The sequence below is a fragment of the Notolepis coatsorum genome (assembly GCF_963971535.1).
Source record: "Notolepis coatsorum genome assembly, chromosome: 2".
NCBI lineage: Eukaryota > Metazoa > Chordata > Actinopteri > Aulopiformes > Paralepididae > Notolepis > Notolepis coatsorum.
In genome coordinates, this window is record NC_140166.1 from 226894606 (window position 1) to 226914605 (window position 20000).

Genomic DNA, 20000 nt, shown 5'->3' on the forward strand with positions numbered 1-20000 from the left:
AAGCGACTTACAAGTTCTGTACGACAAGTCATCAGGAAGGGTACAACTCTATCAGCTGAGTAACAATGTTCATCAAAGTGTTGAGTGCTACAGTGTAGGTTAGTTTATTAGGACAAGTGCATGACAGTAAGGTTAGTTAGGGTTAGACTTTTTATTTTATTTTATTTTTATTTCAGATAATGGTTGAAGAAGTGCGTCTTTAGTCGACGGCGAAAGATTGGGCGGGATCTGAGAGATGTGAGAGATGTGAGAGAACTAAGTCAGCACGTTGGCCTGTGTCTGCATAAAGATGAGAGAGAGAGAGGGGGACAGTAGTCACAGAGAGAGAGAGAGAGAGAGAGAGAGAGAGAGAGAGAGGAGAGAGAGAGAGAGAGAGAGAGAGAGAGAGAGAGAGGGCGGACGAGAGAGGAGATGAGGAGAGGGAAGGAGAGAGAGAGAGAGAGAGAGAGAGAGAGAGAGAGAGAGAGAAGAGAGAGAGAGAGAGAGAGAGGGAGAGGAGAGGAGGGAGAGAGAGAGAGAGGAGGAGAGAGAGAGAGGAGAGAGAGAGAGAGAGAGAGAGAGAAAGGGAGAGAGAGAGAGGAGAGAGAGATCTGTTGGATCACCCACAGTCCCACTGGACTCAAACTGTGAATCTAGCACACCCTCAACCCCACTGACTCACAGGGACACTTTACACCAGGGCCTCTGCTGGCCTCACAGGAACATTAGACTGAATTTAATTAGGGGAGAATAGAGAGAGGCCTCTAAGAGATTTCACACATCAACACGACAACACAGAGGACATAGAGACCATCCTCTAACCAGACCTCCTATAGCAGAGAGGAGGGGGAGAGAGAGAGAGAGAGAGAGAGAGAGAGAGAGAGAGAGAGAGAGAGAGAGAGAGAGAGAGAGAGAGAGAGAGAGAGAGAAACACTGAGACACAAGTGAGAGAGAGCAAGGGAAAGAGAGAGAGGGGGGGAGATAGAGAGATAGGGAGAGAGAGAGAGAGAGACTGTTTCTTGGTTCTGTTTTAGTTGGAATACCTCCTTTCTGAATGGAGCAGTTGTACTATTTCTACCATTCTACCATCACTATACTCATCCTCATTCTCCTCCATGTTCCCGGACATACTCCTCCTCCTCCCTATCTCAGTGGTCCATAACTCCTCCTCCTCCCTACCTCAGTGGTCCATAACTCTCTCCTCCCTACCTCAGTGGTCCATAACTCCTCCCCCTCCCTACCTCAGTGGTCCATAACTCCTCCTCTTCCCTATATCAGTGGTCCATAACTCCTCCTCCTCCCTATCTCAGTGGTCCATAACTCCTCCTCTCCCTACCTCAGTGGTCCATAACTCCTCCTCTCCTCCCTACCTCAGTGGTCCATAACTCCTCCTCCTCCCTACCTCGTGGTCCATAACTCCTCCTCCTCCTACCTCAGTGGTCCATAACTCCTCCTCCTCCCTACCTCAGTGGTCCATAACTCCTCCTCCTCCCCATCTCAGTGGTCCATAACTCCTCCCCTCCCTACCTCAGTGATCCTAACTCCTCCCCCTCCCTACCTCAGTGGTCCATAACTCCTCCTCCTCCTCTCTACCCAGTGGTCCATAACTCCTCCCCTCCCTACCTCAGTGGTCCATAACTCGTCCTCCTCCCTATCTCAGTGGTCCATAACTCCTCCTCCCTCCCCTATCTCAGTGGCCCATAACTCCTCCTCCTCTCTATCTCAGTGGTCCATAACTCCTCCTCCCTACCTCAGGATCCATAACTCCTCCTCCTCCCTACCTCAGTGGTCCATAACTCCTCCCCTCCCTACCTCAGGGTCCATAACTCCTCCTCCTCCCTATCTCAGTGGCCTAACTCCTCCTCCTCCTCCCTATCTCAGTGGTACATAACTCCTCCTCCTCCCTATCTCAGTGGTCCATAACTCCTCCTCCTCCCCTATGTCAGTGGTCCATAACTCCTCCTCCTCCCTATCTCAGTGGTCCATAACTCCTCCTCCTCCCTATGTCAGTGGTCCATAACTCCTCCTCCTCCCTATCTCAGTGATCCATAACTCCTCCTCCCTACCTCAGTGGTCCATAACTCCTCCTCCCTACCTCAGTGGTCCATACTCCTCCTCTCCCCTCTACCTCAGGTCCATAACTCCTCCTCCTCCTCTCTACCTCAGTGGTCCATAACTCCTCCTCCTCCCTACCTCAGAGGTCCATAACTCCTCCTCCTCCTCTCTACCTCAGTGGTCCATAACTCCTCTCCCTACCTCAGTGGTCCATAACTCCTCCCCTACCTCAGTGGTCCATAACTCCTCCCCTCCCTACCTCAGTGGTCCATAACTCCTCCTCCTCCTCTCTACCTCAGTGGTCCATAACTCCTCCTCCTCTCTACCTCAGTGGTCCATAACTCCTCCTCCTCCCTATCTCAGTGGTCCATAACTCCTCCTCCTCTCTATCTCAGTGGTCCATAACTCCTCCTCCCTACCTCAGTGATCCATAACTCCTCCTCCTCCCTACCTCAGTGGTCCATAACTCCTCCCCCTCCCTACCTCAGTGGTCCATAACTCCTCCTCCTCCCTATCTCAGTGGTACATAACTCCTCCTCCTCCCTATCTCAGTGGTCCATAACTCCTCCTCCTCCCTATGTCAGTGGTCCATAACTCCTCCTCCTCCCTACCTCAGTGGTCCATAACTCCTCCCCTCCCTACCTCAGTGGTCCATAACTCCTCCTCCTCCCTATCTCAGTGGTCCATAACTCCTCCTCCTCCCTATCTCAGTGGTACATAACTCCTCCTCCTCCCTATCTCAGTGGTCCATAACTCCTCCTCCTCCCTATGTCAGTGGTACATAACTCCTCCTCCTCCCTATCTCAGTGGTCCATAACTCCTCCTCCTCCCTATTCAGTGGTCCATAACTCCTCCTCCTCCCTACCTCAGTGGTCCATAACTCCTCCCCCTCCATACCTCAGTGGTCCATAACTCCTCCTCCTTCCTATCTCAGTGGTCCATAACTCCTCCTCCTCCCTACCTCAGTGGTCCATAACTCCTCCTCCTCCCTACCTCAGTGGTCCATAACTCCTCCTCCTCCTCCCTACCTCAGTGGTCCATAACTCCTCCTCCACCTCCCTATCTCAGTGGTCCATAACTCCTCCTCCACCTCCCTATCTCAGTGGTCCATAACTCCTCCTCCTCCTCCTCCCTATCTCAGTGGTCCATAACTCCTCCTCCTCCTCCTCCTCCCTATCTCAGTGGTCCATAACTCCTCCTCCTCCTCCACCTCCCTATCTCAGTGGTCCATAACTCCTCCTCCTCCTCCTCCTCCCTATCTCAGTGGTCCATAACTCCTCCTCCTCCTCCACCTCCCTATCTCAGTGGTCCATAACTCCTCCTCCTCCTCCTCCTCCCTATCTCAGTGGTCCATAACTCCTCCTCCTCCTCCTCCTCCCTATCTCAGTGGTCCATAACTCCTCCTCCACCTCCCTATCTCAGTGGTCACCAACACCGCCTCCCTCCCTCCCTCCCTCCCTACCTCAGTGTCCCCATGCGGTCCCCAGAAGCCAGGTGCTGTCCACAGGGACTGACACCGCCTCCCTCCCTCCCTACCTCAGTGTCCCCATGCGGTCCCCAGAGGCCAGGTGCTGTCCACAGGGACTGACACCGCCTCCCTCCCTCCCTACCTCAGTGTCCCCATGCGGTCCCCAGAAGCCAGGTGCTGTCCACAGGGACTGACACACATGGTTCTGATGCCCGTCCTCATCTCCGACGTCTGGCCCTCCGACGCCGACGACGAGGATCCCTTCTCCTGGTTGCCGGTGGCGACGCACTCCGTGTCCAGCAGCCCGGCGACGTTGTTGTTGTCCATGTAGATGATCTTCTGCAGGTCCTGGACACAGTCAGAGGACACCAGAGGACACGGTCCGTTTAACCCTTTCACTGCCGCACTACCAAAAGGGTTAACCCTTTCACTGCGACAACACAGAAGGTTAACCCTTTCACTGCGACAACACAGAAGGTTAACCCTTTCACTGCCACACGAAAAATGGTTAACCGTCTGTAGTGTGATAGTAAAGGGTTACCCTTCTGTAGTGTGGTAGTGAAAGGGTTAACTCAAAGGTATCGGTGGAGTTCCTGATCACTCGTTGCAGACACTGGCGCTAAAGCTCACAGTAGGATGATTGTGGCCCCCGAAAATTATGTATTGCGTGTTTTTCAAGCAACAACAACAACAACAACAACAACAACAACAACAACAACAACACAGTGTCATAACACATTCGGCGCCAGACCCGAGATATCCCGGGTTAACTCGCCATGCGTTGGGCGCCAAGACCCGAGATTTCTTCGATATTTTTATTCATTATTCATCCACGGACCTCTGTGTTACCATAGGGAATGAGTCTGAGGTCGCAAAAGTGCAATACCGGCCGCATCCCGCTAGACGGCGGTATCTAGCACCCTTTGTAACCTTTGTAAGCTAATCAGGGTAATACTAAGGCTACCCACCTTGACCCATCACACTTTGAGAACATGAGATGGCTAAAGGTGGAAGACAGAGTAAACCAGATAGGGATGTGCCTAGTTCACAGAATCGTGCACGGGGTAGTGCCAGTGTACTTCAACAACTACTTCAACCGAATCAGGGACACCCATGCATACCCAACTAGGCGCAGCTCAACTGACTTTGTGCCAGTCAGATTCAGGAGCTGTATGGGGAAGAAGTCATTTTTGTATTCAGCAGCTGTCTTTTGGAACAGTCTGCCCAGTGACCTGAAAATCGTAGACAATGCTGTTAGATTCAAGTCCAGCCTGAAGACATGGCTCAAAAGGGACTATACTTAACCTAGACACTCAGCTAAAGGCACCCTTGCATGTTGTATGAGTCTGTTATGTATATAAATGTTAAATGGTATATGTGATGTGTTGTGATGTCATGTTTGTATGATGCATGTCTAAGCATCACACTCCCCTACCCCCCTACAAGGACCACAATGGAAATAAGCTCTGAGCTTTTTTGTGTTCATCCTTGACAGTATCTCCTGACTGTGCTTTCTGTCACATGTTTATTTTTATATTGTCAAATAAAGTCATTCATTCATTCAGTCATTCATTCATTATCTTTGCCTGTGTAATGGCCAAACGTCTCCGGTTTCATGTTTCCTTGTCGGGCGAGGGCAGCCGTTCTCCCGGTTCCATTGAAGCGCGTCAAATATCCCCGATCCATATGTTGTGGTGGATTATGCCGTCGACCAAATGGACATTGGATGTACCAGATGGCGATCAAACAATTGGAATATAATTTTTGGAATACTCCCGATCACAGGTAAGAACGATCTGACGTAAATCTTTGCTTGATCCTGCAATGCTTTTATACCGATTGGGTTGATAAGCGTTTTTAGTGTTCAATACGAATGCCCTTTCATGCATTCATGATGGAACATAATACCTATGATATAGATTTTATTTCGGGATAATAGTGTATACAGGCAAAAAATGGCAACGTCTATAGTGGAAATGACGTGTAGGGCTATAACTCAGCATTTCATGAATTACCCTAGACCACTCTAAAACCATACTTATATTCACCACGGTATAACATGGGAACGTATGGATGGAAAAATGTATTCTTTTTCACATATTGAACGATCGAGGTGATGTCAAATGGGCCATAATATTGTATCCATAGCTATAATATAGAATATAGTTATATCTCTACAAACAAGGTGATGCAGTCCTATCTTTTAAAGCGTGGCAGTGCTAGAGCTGGGCCCCGACTAATCCCCGGCAGTCAATGAGTTAAGATGTTAGATCCTAATATGAAAGATTATGTGATTTAATGTGTTATGCTTATTTTATGCCTGTGTCTTTTTTTTTTTTTTACTGCTGTGAAGCACTTTGGGCTGAAATTCTTGTATGAAAGGTGCTACAAATAGTTTATTATTATTATTATTATAGATACAACGCATTCTCAGATAGACTGAACTGGTCTTACACAGAGTGACGTGCCTGTGAGCCACCACTAGGGGCAGAGTGGCTAACCGTGAGGGAGTGTGTGTGATGTGTGTGTGTCTGATGCGGTACGGAACATATCACCATCTAGTGCAGCAATGTACAAACATGCTAGAGTGCAACCAGAGTGGTTTGGCCTTACCAACGATGTTTTTACTAACATACCAAATACACCGGATGTTGTTTTTGTTGACACCAGCCACAGGGAGGTGCTGGTCATAGAAGTAGGCTGTACCTTTGATCTGTACATGGACCAGGCCTTCCGGGACAAGTATATCAAATACCAACCACTGCTCAGTGTGATGGCCGACCTTGGGTATAGGTGTAGATATAGTGTACTTGTATTCGGAAGTCTTGGCCATGTATACAAATGCACCGCAATGTCTAAAAGAAAAGCCAAACAAATAGCCAAATATTGCTCTGTCTCAGCTATTATTGGCAGCTTAGCCACGTGGAGAAGGAGGTGCTATGTGTACAGTGTTGCTTGGCCCCGATACATTTGATTCCCTGTTTATGTAATATAATTTGTGGAACCAAATAAAGTATTCAAATGTGTGTGTTGGTTGTCAAATAAAAATGTCCTATAGGGGGTGTTACTGAGCAAGCAGCTGTGGCTGGTGCTGGAGTATGCATGACAGACTGACACCGCTGATACCGATCCCTCTGTGTGTGTGTGTGTGTGTGTGTGTGTGTTTGAGTCTGTGATAGTGTACGTTTGTGTGTCTGTTTAGAAATGTGCAGAAGTGTGTGTATGTGTTAGTGTGTTGTAAAGTCACACTCTTGATAACATTCCTTCAGGACTAGGCGCCTGAGTATTCAAGAGGATATCACTAGTCGGCCACAAATCACTATATATTTGAAAACCGAAGATCACCAATAATAATAATTAAAATAAAATAAAATGTTGTGTGAGGTTTCCAGTAAGGTTAAGGTTAGGGTCTACATTTTACATTTATATTTAGTCATTTATCTGACGCGTTTATCCAAAGCGACTTACAAGTTCTGTACGACAAGTCAGCAGGAAGGGCACAACTCTATCAGCTGAGTAACAATGTTCATCAAAGTGTTGAGTGCTACAGTGTAGGTTAGTTTATTAGGACAAGTGCAGGACAGTAAGATTAGTTAGGGTTAGAGTTTTTTAGAATTATAATTTTTTTGGTTAAGGTAAGGGTTAGGCTTATAAACAGTAAGGTTAAGATTAGGGTTAAGGTAAGGGTTAGGCTTATAAACAGTAAGGTTAGGGTTAAGGTAAGGGTTAGGCTTATTAAGTAAGGTTAAGATTAGGGTTAAGGTAAGGGTTAGGCTTATTAAGTAAGATTAAGATTAGGGTTAAGGTAAGGGTTAAAATTAGGATGAGTTTCGGCTGAGAGGACCCAGGATGACAGTAAAGCGAGGCCTGACCCCATACCTGTTTATGGCACATTAGTCAAAATGGAACAAACATTAAGATAATGTGTGACATATTGTAATTCCTTACATTGCTGATGATGTTCCTGGTGAGGCAGGAGCTCTGCCCGTCGATGTTCCAGAGACGTATGGTGTTGTCCGAGGAACAGCTGAGGAAGGAGCCGGTTGGGAGCCAGGGCTGCTCCCCTCCTCCTGCTACCCCCTCTGGGTACACCTGGGAGAGACAGAGAGGAGCACAGTGTCTTACACATGTCTTTACACCTGGGGGAGACAGAGAGGAGCACAGTGTCTTACACATGTCTTTACACCTGGGAGAGACAGAGAGGAGCACAGTGTCTTACACATGTCTTTACACCTGGGGGAGACAGAGAGGAGCACAGTGTCTTACACATGTCTTTACACCTGGGAGAGACAGAGAGGAGCACAGTGTCTTACACATGTCTTTCGGTAGTCCACATCCCTTAGTCCAGTATTCTAGTCTTTATTGAGACAGTAGGAAGGCTGAGAGGGAGACAGAGTATGGGAGACACAGGAGAGACGGTTCTTTATTGAGACAGTAGGAAGGCTGAGAGGGAGACAGAGTAGAGGAGACACAGGAGAGAAGGTTCTTTATTGAGATGGTAGGAAGGCTGAGAGGGAGACAGAGTAGAGGAGACACAGGAGAGACGGTTCTTTATTGAGACGGTAGGAAGGCTGAGAGGGAGACAGAGTAGAGGAGACACAGGAGAGACGGTTCTTTATTGAGACGGTAGGAAGGCTGAGAGGGAGACAGAGTAGAGGAGACACAGGAGAGACGGTTCTTTATTGAGACGGTAGGAAGGCTGAGAGGGAGACAGAGTAGAGGAGACACAGGAGAGACGGTTCTTTATTGAGACGGTAGGAAGGCTGAGAGGGAGACAGAGTAGGGGAGACACAGGAGAGAAGGTTCTTTATTGAGACGGTAGGAAGGCTGAGAGGGAGACACAGGAGAGGTTATTTATTGAGACAGTAGGAAGGCTGAGAGGGAGACAGAGTAGGGGAGACACAGGAGAGAAGATTCTTTATTGAGACAGTAGGAAGGCTGAGAGGGAGACAGAGTAGAGGAGACACAGGAGAGAAGGTTCTTTATTGAGACGGTAGGAAGGCTGAGAGGGAGACAGAGTAGGGGAGACACAGGAGAGACGGTTCTTTATTGAGACGGTAGGAAGGCTGAGAGGGAGACAGAGTAGGGGAGACACAGGAGAGACGGTTCTTTATTGAGACAGTAGGAAGGCTGAGAGGGAGACAGAGTAGGGGAGACACAGGAGCGAAGGTTCTTTATTGAGACAGTAGGAAGGCTGAGAGGGAGACAGAGTAGGGGAGACACAGGAGAGACGGTTCTTTATTGAGACAGTAGGAAGGCTGAGAGGGAGACAGAGTAGGGGAGACACAGGAGAGACGGTTCTTTATTGAGACAGTAGGAAGGCTGAGAGGGAGACAGAGTAGGGGAGACACAGGAGAGACGGTTCTTTATTGAGACAGTAGGAAGGCTGAGAGGGAGACAGAGTAGGGGAGACACAGGAGAGAAGGTTCTTTATTGAGACAGAGAGAGACAGAAGCCTCCATTGCACATGAACTATGGACAATGTTCAGAGAATCGGTGCATCATTGCCTGGAGTTGTCTTGTCACACATACAGCGTGCCACAGCATGAGTCTCCGTGGCAGATGTGTTCATATGGAAATACTGCACTTGTTTTGCTCCTGTTTTGCAGCCGCTGGCTAGAGCGATCTCCCTCAATACTGGACCAATTAGCAAACACATTGTGCCTAGTGTCCATTTATTTAGACCCCACAGGACGGAAACACAGGCTCCAGGTTTAACAACGACACTAACGTACCAATCGGGGTTAATGAGACGAGGTTAAATAAAACACAAACATAATGAATCAGATGATTTACAAGTCAGGGTCACGGACTGCTAACTGCCTGATAAGTGCACCCCCCCCCCCCCCCAAAGGTCACCCTTCACTACCACAGACATGAGTGAGCCTCCTCTACCCCCAGAGGGTCATAAACTGACCATAAACTGACCATAAACACATCAAAGACTTGGGACTGAAGACCACCACAGGTTCACTGCTGAGTCACAATCTGGCGATACCAAGCTAGCGATACCAAGCTAGCGATACCAAGCTAGCGATACCAAGCTAGCGATTCCAAGCTAGCGATACCAAGCTAGCGATACCAAGCTAGTGATACCAAGCTAGCGATTCCAAGCTAGCGATACCAAGCTAGCGATACCAAGCTAGTGATACCAAGCTAGCGATACCAAGCTAGCGATACCAAGCTAGCGATTCCAAGCTAGCGATACCAAGCTAGCGATACCAAGCTAGTGATACCAAGCTAGTGATACCAAGCTAGCGATTCCAAGCTAGCGATACCAAGCTAGCGATACCAAGCTAGTGATACCAAGCTAGCGATTCCAAGCTAGCGATACCAGGCTAGCGATACCAAGCTAGCGATACCAAGATAGCGATCCCACCGAGACCACGTATTCACTACCCACACGATTACGAGTCCTAAGCTTCAAGTATCGGTTGACTCAGAGCACCGATCCCATCCCTATCTTTCACTAAAACTAGCCTTCGTCTTTTACCATCATGCACTTTGTCACTAAATAATCGTCCTTGCCTATATTACTACCTACTATACTAATATGTCTTTACACTATGCACTCAAGACTGTAGCACCCAAGTTTCAACGGTTTGACGGACATTGTTACTTAGCTGCCAGAGTTGTACCCTTCCTGCTGACCTGTTGTACAGAACTTGCTTTGGATAAAAGCGTTCAGCTAGTAGCTGTAGACTGTTAAATGGGGGTAATTTGACAGCAATATATATTGAATATATATTTTCTCCATAAGAGATATCTAACAGCTTTGATATCAAGTCGCTTTACTTAGATTTCTAACATGTTACTGGTACTTGGCATCTGATTTTAGCATTGGGGAATTTCTCTGATACTGATAGTTTCAAGTTTGTTTTTATTTGTCACGTATAAAGTACACGTACATTACAGTGAAATGCTTGGTTCTGTATGAGCCCCTGAGAATGTGCTTCATACAGTAAAAAGTAAGTAAAAGAGGAATAACACTATATACTAAATACTAATATACAATATACAAACTAAAGTACAACCTAAGTACAATGAAGTAAAAATGCAGACAATGAGGTACAAAATGCAGACAATGCATTTAAAAGGCAAGGTGCACATGCAAATGAGGTATGAATGTAGTGCAAATCTCTTTAATAAATAGATAAATATGATGTAGTGTTAAAGTGTCTAAAGTGAGTGTTAAGGTGAGTGTTTGTTTAAAGTGAGGATGTGTGTGCGTGCAATGAGTGTAGATGGATGGGTTGATGTTACATAGAGTCACTGATACCGTATTTCAGCCGGGCATCAGCGTGATATCCGACACCAGTATCTGCATGCATCCTTATAGACCACCGCAACACCGCAACACTCCGCATGCGCCGATTGATAGACAATCCAGAGAGACTCAGTGGGCAATCTGCGCATGCAGAGATCGGGAGTAGGTGCGGAAAAGTGACTATAGCTCGGCCGAGAAAGTTCCGATCGACTTGGGACTGGTCTCTCCGTGTTCAGGAGACTCGGGCGTATAAAAGTCTATTGGATCATGTCTCCAGCACCCCCACAGCCCTAGCTACAACCACTTAATGTCAAGGCTCACATCCACATTCATAAATTTTCTCCCCCTGCTCTCTCTCTCCCATGAGCTCAATGTAACGCGAAAGTGCAGTGGTCTATGACAAGCAGCACTACAAGCGTTCCCAGGGACCATAAAGGCTGTGGAATCCTTCCGACTCGTACCATCTTTAGTGGAAGGCCATAAACTGCTGCATACCAGTAGACAAAAGACGTGGTATCCATGGTAACCTTGCATTTCACAGGGGTCTGAATCAGCACATTACTCACAGTCCTCGTAAAACATCTGTCCATCCATGTGTGTCTATGGATGGTGTTGCAGGTTAAAACATCTGTCCATGTAGGGCTGGGCGATTCCTGCTAAAGTGTGAATCACGATTTTTCTCTCTAAGAATTGAGATCACGATTCTCTCACACGATTCTTATTTTTTCAATAAAATCATTTATTGCACTCTTTCAGACAACATAACATATATCAAAGTGCTTGACTTAAACTTAAACATAACATATATGAAAGTAAAAAGTAAAAAAAATTATAATAATAAAGATTAAAAAAAAATATATATTATTATTTTTTTTAATAAAAAAAAATTGTCATAATTTAGAAATTAGATTGCATAGGTCTATGAATCAAGATCGCGGTTTTTGTTGATTCATTGCGCAGCCATATGTCCATGTGTGTCTATGGATGGTGTAGCAGGTTAACACATCTGTCCAATTGTGTCTATGGACGGTGTTGCAGGTTAACCCTTTCACAGCCGCACTACCAAACAGTTAACCCTTTCACTGCCACACAACAGCAGGTTAACCCTTTCACTACCACACTACAGAAGGTTGACCCTTTCACTGCCACACTACCGACGGTTAACCGTCTGTAGTGTGATAGTAAAGGGTTAACCTTCTGCAGGGTGGCAGTGAAAGGGTTAAAGCCCTCGCCTCTAGAACCACGTGCAACCTCTATAGGGTAAAAGATGACAACATGGTACTGCGCTTTGTTTACAGTTTTTGCTTTTGGTCTGATGTGTGTTTGTTGGATGCAATGGGTATAGGGGGGGGGGGTCGCTACCGCTGGCCACACCTCAGGCTGTGCCAAGAGAGAGTCTGGAGAAATCCACAGCATAACAAAAGTCACTCAACTCCAACCCACACGTCCAGACCAAAAACAAAGAAGTAAACAAAGCGAGATTCCAAGCGTGGCTCTTTCGCTTTCGCTACCTTTAACCTTTTCACTACCACACTACAGAAGGTTAACCCTTTCACTCTTTGTCGTGTGGCAGTGAAAGGGTTAACCTTCTGTATTGTCACAGTGAAAGGGTTAACCCTTTGGTAGTGTGGTAGTGAAAGGGTTAAGGAAAGGCTTAGGTTTACCACATAAACAACGTTATGGTGAAAAGTCAAGGAGATGTGGATAAATTCCAGCCCTGCTGGCCTGGAATCAGATCCCACACGGACCTGTGTCTCTCCTACTACTAACATAAATGAACACAAACTAAGTGTTAGAGGACTAAGACCTTAGTTAACAGGCTGCTCAATGACTCTATGTAACATCCGCATCCACACACCCACACACTCACTTTAGACACTTTAAGGCTTTGTGTCCAAGTTTTTTTCAAGACGGACCACTTTGAAAAGCAAAAAAAAAAAGCTCAGAGCGTTTTCCTGAGTCTCGCGACTGCCGCGGCTCCGCCACGTGCTCGATGTTGATTGGTCGGTCGAAAAAAGTTACCTTGATGAGCGGCGCTCCTCTCCAAAAGTTGAACTATTTTCAACTTTATGCGCTGGGAGCGCTCCGCCCAAAAACGCCAGCCGCCGAGAGCGCTAAAACGCGAGGCGCGGCGCTGGGAAAAGGAGCGAGCCTGTCGAGTCTGTAGCATAGAAATTAATGACAGAAAGGAGCCGACAACTCATAAAACGTCCCCGGTCGACACGGGCCCTAACACTACATTATATTTATCTATTTATTAAAGAGATTTGCACTACATTCATACCTCATTTGCATTTGCACCTTGCCTTAACCTTGCCTTAAAGGGGACATTTCCTTTCACTATTTGGGCAACTTTACACAATTCCTGTGAGTCTATGGAACACATCTGTAAAGTTTTTTTCACAAAAAAAATCATTGTTTTGTATTTCTAATCAAGTACTCTAAAGCAAAATTTTTCCACTTCAAGATTTCAAGCTGTTTTGGGCTGGGCTCCGCCCATAAGCGCTTTGAGTGACAGTCACCCACAGTCTGCACTGGCAGACAGAGAGAGATATAGAGAGATCGAGGGGGATACTAATTAATTTCGCCGTGGGGGGCATAATCCTACGGGACAATGCATTGGTAGCTTGTTTCAAATGACAATATATACCCCTGTGAATATTATTGCACGGATCCGAATACGGGCACGTGCGTGGGAGTCAAAGATATTTTGACAGTGATATGCGAGTGGAGAAGCTGCAGCCCCACGCGCGCGGTCGGGAGGTTGTGTGTGAGTGTGTGTGTTTCCCCGAGAGAAGCTCCTGTCCCTCTCTCTCTCTCTCCCTCTCCCTCTCTATCTCTCTCTTTCCCTCTCTCTCGCTCGCTCGTTCTCTGCCTCTCTCTGTCGGCACCCGCTTGAGGAAGTGTCAGTATTTCCACTCGCTCTGTTGTTGAGCGAATGGTTGCGCTACAACCATAGAGGGGGCGTTACTGCAGATCAGCTCCTAGGATAGCGAGTCAAATCAGAATAGCTTAGTTCACTGGGGGAGGATATTGTCTCAACTGAATTGGAGCAATCTGCCAAAATGAGAATTAGAGACACAGACCACATTGATATAAACCCCATTGCTAGGAAACAATGCTAAACACTGGAAAATGCCATTTATAAGACACGGGACCTTTAACTAACTGTACTTTAGTTTGTATTGTATATTGTATAACTTAGTGTTATTCCTCTTTTACTTTCTTTTTTACTGTATGAAGCACATTCTCAGGGGCTCATACAGAACTCCCCCCCCTATTCATTCTGTTTAAACCAATGGGGTTTTTCTTCACAGTTGCAGATAAAGATGAGGCTACACTAATATTGTAGTATAAAAAAAACTGATGAGTTATATTCATTAAAGAAAGTAGATTTAGTTGATTTACTTGGGCTGGGTCTTCTCCCTGGGCTGGGTCTGGAAAGTTGATTTAATAAATAAATAAAAAATAATTTAATCAGATTAATCACTTTATTCAAATTGAGGATTTAGTTTGAGGATATAAAAAAAAAAGATTACATTTTCTTTTAAATTAAAAACGAAGGTTCGAACGTCCGTTCGAAAAACCCTGACGAAGTTCGAATCCCAAAAACAGGCTTCGGGGACAGCCTTAACACACACACACTTATACATGCACCCCGCCTCCCCCCACGAGACCCTTACCTCCGCACTCCAGACGCAGCCCGAGTGGTACAGAGCGGAGTACACCTTGCCCACTTTCCTCAGGTCCCTGACGTCCCACACGTACAGACTGTGGTCGTTGTAAACACAGGACAGCCAGCGATTCGTGGGGTCGTAGGTCACCGCCACCGTGTCCGGGTAACGACCCTCCGACTTGGAAGAGAACAGGTGGCTGGGGAGAGGAGGAGGAGGGAGGAAGAGGAGGAGGGAGGGAGGATGAGGGAGAAATGAAGCAAGAAGGAGGACAGAGAAAAGGAGGGAAATAGAGAGAATTTACTTTTCATCAAATTATATTTTTAGGGCATTTCTGGATTTATTAAATAGCACCCGTTTATAAAGCTAGCCCTAACCTTAACCCTAACATTACTGTTTATAAACCTAACCTTACTGTTTATAAACCTAACCTTACTGTTTATAAAGCTAACCCTAACCTTAACCCTAACCTTACTGTTTATAAACCTAACCTTACTGTTTAGAAACCTAACCTTACTGTTTATAAAGCTAACCCTAACCTTAACCCTAACCTTACTTTTTATAAACTTAACCTTACTGTTTATAAACCTAACCCTAACCCTAACCTTATTGTTTATAATCCTAACTGTATTTTTTTTTTATCCGCTTTTTCTGTGTTTTTCTCCCATCCCAATTTAGTCGTCGTGCAAATTCCCCCCTCCCCTTTCTGGTCGTTGCTTGCATGTGCCCCCCACTGGTCGATCTAGGGAGGGTTGATAGATACTATCACATGTCCCCTCCGATACATGCAGAGTCAGCCAGCCACTTCTTTTCACCTGCCAGCGCGGACTCTCATTGGTGAGGTGTAACGTGTGGGAGGGCACACTACCTCACCCATCTCCCTTCCTCGCTGTGCAGGCGCCCTGACCGACCTGTAGGAGTCTCTGTTTACAACGACCAAATTACCACCCCACCGGCTTCCCTCCAGCTGACTCTGCCAATTGAGCCAGTATGGAGGCCGGCCAAGCCGGAAGCAACGCCGACAGCCGGATTCGATACCAGTGTCTCTTGCGTTGGTGACGAGCACTTAGTCCGCTGCGCCACCCAGCCGCCCTATAATCCTAACTGTTTATAATTAATTTATAATCCTCTCAGTAACCTTGAGAGATGAAAACCGGTACATCCTGCAACACCTTGCCACCCAGATGCCGTGCAGATAGGTAGTACAGATAGGGAGTACAGATAGGGAACAGATAGGGAGTACAGATAGGGAGTACGGATAGGGAGTACAGATAGGGAGTACGGATAGGGAGTACAGATAGGGAGTGCAGATAGGTAGTACAGATAGGGAGTACAGATAGGGAGTACAGATAGGGAGTACAGATAGGGAGTACAGATAGGGAGTACAGATAGGGAGTACAGATAGGGAGTGCAGATAGGGAGTGCAGATAGGGAGTACAGATAGGGAGTACAGATAGGGAGTGCAGATAGGGAGTGCAGATAGGGAGTGCAGATAGGGAGTACAGATAGGGAGTACAGATAGGGAGTACAGATAGGGAGTACAGATAGGGAGTACAGATAGGGAGTACAGATAGGGAGTACAGATAGGGAGTACAGATAGGGAGTACAGATAGGGAGTACAGATAGGGAGTACAGATAGGGAGTACAGATAGGGAGTACAGATAGGGAGTACAGATAGGGAGTGCAGATAGGGAGTACAGATAGGGAGTACAGACAGGGAGCGCAGATAGGGAGTACAGACAGGGAGTGCAGATAGGGAGCGCAGATAGGGAGCACAGACAGGGAGTGCAGATAGGGAGTACAGATAGGGAGTAGCGATAGGGAGTACAGATAGGGAGCACAGATAGGGAGCACAGATAGGGAGTACAGATAGGGAGCACAGACAGGGAGCGCAGATAGGGAGTACAGACAGGGAGTGCAGATAGGGAGTACAGATAGGGAGTAGCGATAGGGAGTACAGATAGGGAGCACAGATAGGGAGTACAAATAGGGAGTGCAGATAGGGAGTGCAAATAGGGAGTACAAATAGGGAGTGCAGATAGGGAGTCCCCAAGAGGTCCATGGTGAAGAAAGAAGGGTTCAAACCCACAATGTTGTAATTACACGGTTTGTTCCAGTTACAGACAGTTACTTTAACATCAGCTATTTCCTATTTTAACATGGCAGCTCCTATGGCCCTGTGGTGGGAAAATACCAGCTAACAGCCTGGCAGGTTTACAACTGTGAGTTAATGTCTGTGTGCAGAAAGAGAGAGAGAAAGAAAGAGAGAGAGAGAGAGAGAGAGAGAGAGAGAGAGAGAGAGAGAGAGAGAGAGAGAGAGAGAGAGAGAGAGAGAGAGAGAGAGAGAGAGAGAGATAGAACGAGAGAGGGGGGAGAGAGAGACAGAGAGAGAGAGACAGAGAGAAAGAGAGAGAGAGAGAGAGAGAGAGCCAGAGAGAGAGGAGAGAGAGAGAGCCAGAGAGAGAGGAGAGAGAGAGAGGAATAGAGGGAGGCAGAGGGAGAAAGAAGGAGAGAGAAAAAAGAGAGGGAGATAGAAAGAAAAAAAGAGAAGGACATGGGAGTCTCTATGCCAACTGGCGGAGGGGGGGGGGGGGGAGCGTGTATCCATGGCGACACCTAAATGTACAGTGGTCAGCTGACCTGGATGACTTCAGCTAATGACGGCCTCAGAGGAGAAGCAGAGTAGTCATTTCAACATCCTCACGACATGCTGTTGAGGACAGTTACAGAATAGAGACAGCAGGCCCCCCTCTACTCCCCCTCAACACACACATCAGACCAAGACAACAAAAAAGTAAACAAAGTGCAATACCACGCGGGGCTCTTTTGCCTGTTTACATTTACATTTAGTCATTTAGCTGACGCTTTTATCCAAAAACTTACAAGTTTTGTACGACAAGTCATCAGGAAGGGCACAACTCTATCAGCTGAGTAACAATGTTCATCAAAGTGTTGAGTGCTACAGTGTAGGTTAGTTTATTAGGTGCATGACAGTAAGGTTAGTTAGGGTTAGATTTTTTTATTTTATTATTTCAGATAATGGTTGAAGAAGTGCGTCTTGGACGGGTTTCGGCTGTCCTAACTGGGGTGGGCAGTTCATTCCACCATTGTGGGGCAAGGACTGAGAAAAGGCAGGTTCTCCTTGATGACACCCTTACAGATTCTACCTTTAAAGGAACACTCCAATATTTATTATTTATTATAATAAATAATAACAGTCCCATCCATGATAGAATAATGTTCTCGTTTAATGTTTAACTCTGCTAAGTTTACAAACTACTTTCATTCTGTTGTCCTCCTCTAGCAGGCTGTCAGGCTCTTCAGATAGATGAATCGCGTGATGTGTGTTTGTGTGTCTGTGTTTATATGACGCACCAATCTGTTAGTTATAATAGGAGAGAGAATAACTTATTTGGAAGATAAACAGGAAATACAAAGGAGAAAATGTACATTCCAGGAACATTCAGCTTTCTGTTAGTTATTTGGAACAACACATGGAAGAGATTGAGGAGCTATGAGGAGTTAGCCAAGATGAGAAGCACGTTCAGCCACAGACTCATACCCCCCGACACACCACTAACCGCCTCGGTCAGTCCTTCGTACCAGCGGCCATCATCATATAAATATAGATAAAATATATTTATTTATAAATACATAAAATCATCATAATGAGGACATAAAAGGTTTGGAAAATCTACTTATTTTTAGGATTAAACCTAAAGATTAAACCCTCAACGGAATTATGCAAACAGACGCAGGCAGGCCAGATTTGAACCCTTTCACAACCACACTACAGAAGGTTAACCCTTTCACTGCGACAATACATAAGGTTAACCCTTTCACTGCGACTATACATAAGGTTAACCCTTTCACTGTGACGATACATAAGGTTAACCCTTTCACAACCACACTACAGAAAGTTAACCCTTTCACTGCGATGATACATAAGGTTAACCCTTTCACAACCACACTACAGAAGGTTAACCCGTTCACTGCGACAATACATAATGTTAACCCTTTCACTGCAACGATGCATAAGGTTAACCCTTTCACAACCACACTACAGAAGGTTAACCCTTTTACTGCGACAATACATAAGGGTAACCCTTTCACTGTGATGATACATATGGTTAACCCTTTCACTGCCAACACTACAGCAGGTTAACCCTTTCACTGTGTCGATACATAAGGTTAACCCTTTCACTGTGACGATGCATACGGTTAACCCTTTCACTGCCACATGACAAAGGGTTAACCCTTTCACAACCACACCACAGAGGGTTAACCCTTTCACTGCCACATGACAAAGTAACCCGTTCACAACCACACTACAGAAGGTTAACCTATTTCACTACCAAAAGGTTAACCTTCTGTAGTGTGGTTGTGAAAGGGTTACACTGACACATTTTTGCAAAAGTACATTCATCCTGATCTGTTGGCTCGTTTTTGGCCAGAAGACACAAGAAGAAAGGGAACAATAATCAATTCTTGGGAGAGAGAAACAGAAACCCTGAAGCGGCTCATTGTGGAGCGGCTTCGGAGCAGAAGGGGGAGGAGTGTCGTGGACAAAACGTTTCATTCAGGAAGAACCCAGAGGGAGAGGAAGAAATTCCCAAAAATATTTAACCTTTGACCCCACCACCCACACCTTACGCCGGGCCCGCATTCACCCTGAGATAACCAAGTCAGAAGTGACTGAAAGGTGCCGTTTGTTGAGATGTATTTGCATATGTATGAATGATTATCATACTGCGTGTATGAGAAGATGAGAAACAGATACCAAACAGCCTACTCACACACACACACACGCACACGCACACACACACACACGCAAGATACACAAACACGAACACAGACATACACAATTGTCTAGCAGAAAGAATATCGTTTCCTGTAGTCACAAAGACACCATTCAGTGCGAGTGTGTGTGTGTGTGTGTGTGTGTGTGTGTGTGTGTGTGTGTGTGTGTGTGTGTGTGTGTGTGTGTGCGTGCGTGCGTGCGTGTATGGGTGGGTGGGTAGTGGTACTGTATTCATAATCAGGATAATAACACTTTATAATGATATAATGATGACAGAGACCATGTTGTGTCTCTTGGTTTATCTTTGATACAAGAGTCCAGTCAGAACGACGTCACAACAGATCTGTGTTGTTTAGTAAAGACTCAGAGGCTGGAGGGACCTCTGGGCATCATATAATATGTAGATATATATTAAGGCTGTCAAAGTTAACGCGTCATTAACGCGTTAACGCACAATTCTGTTAACGCCACTATTTTTTAAAATGTTTTAGAAAATTATTATATATATTTTTTTTTTCTTTTTTACTAGACTTCACTCAGGTGTATTATTAACACTTTGACTGCCGGGAACCGTCTTTAGACGTCTTTGCTGGCCATGCTAAAGTTGCCGGAGGACGTGTTACGTCGTCCTTATATCAATATTTCAAAAATCTGCGATCGGATTCATATGTCCCCTCCGCTGGCCTGAGATCCACCAGCAGGACCCACTGAGCTCTCTGGCGGTTCAGGAGCGCCATCTGGTGGCCGATCGGCGCA

The 20000-nt window shown here is 46.1% G+C and overlaps 1 pseudogene across 1 annotated transcript in view; it reads right to left on the reverse strand.

The window, feature by feature from the left end:
• LOC311223832 (mitogen-activated protein kinase-binding protein 1-like) overlaps nucleotides 1–20000 on the reverse strand; it is a 161237-nt pseudogene that overhangs the window by 43607 nt on the left and 97630 nt on the right. The window contains exons 8-10 of the transcript XR_014621036.1: nucleotides 14453–14642; nucleotides 7451–7594; nucleotides 3645–3850 (exon numbers count right to left, since the gene is read on the reverse strand). The product of XR_014621036.1 is annotated as a mitogen-activated protein kinase-binding protein 1-like (transcript). The remainder of the gene's footprint in view (nucleotides 1–3644; nucleotides 3851–7450; nucleotides 7595–14452; nucleotides 14643–20000) is intronic.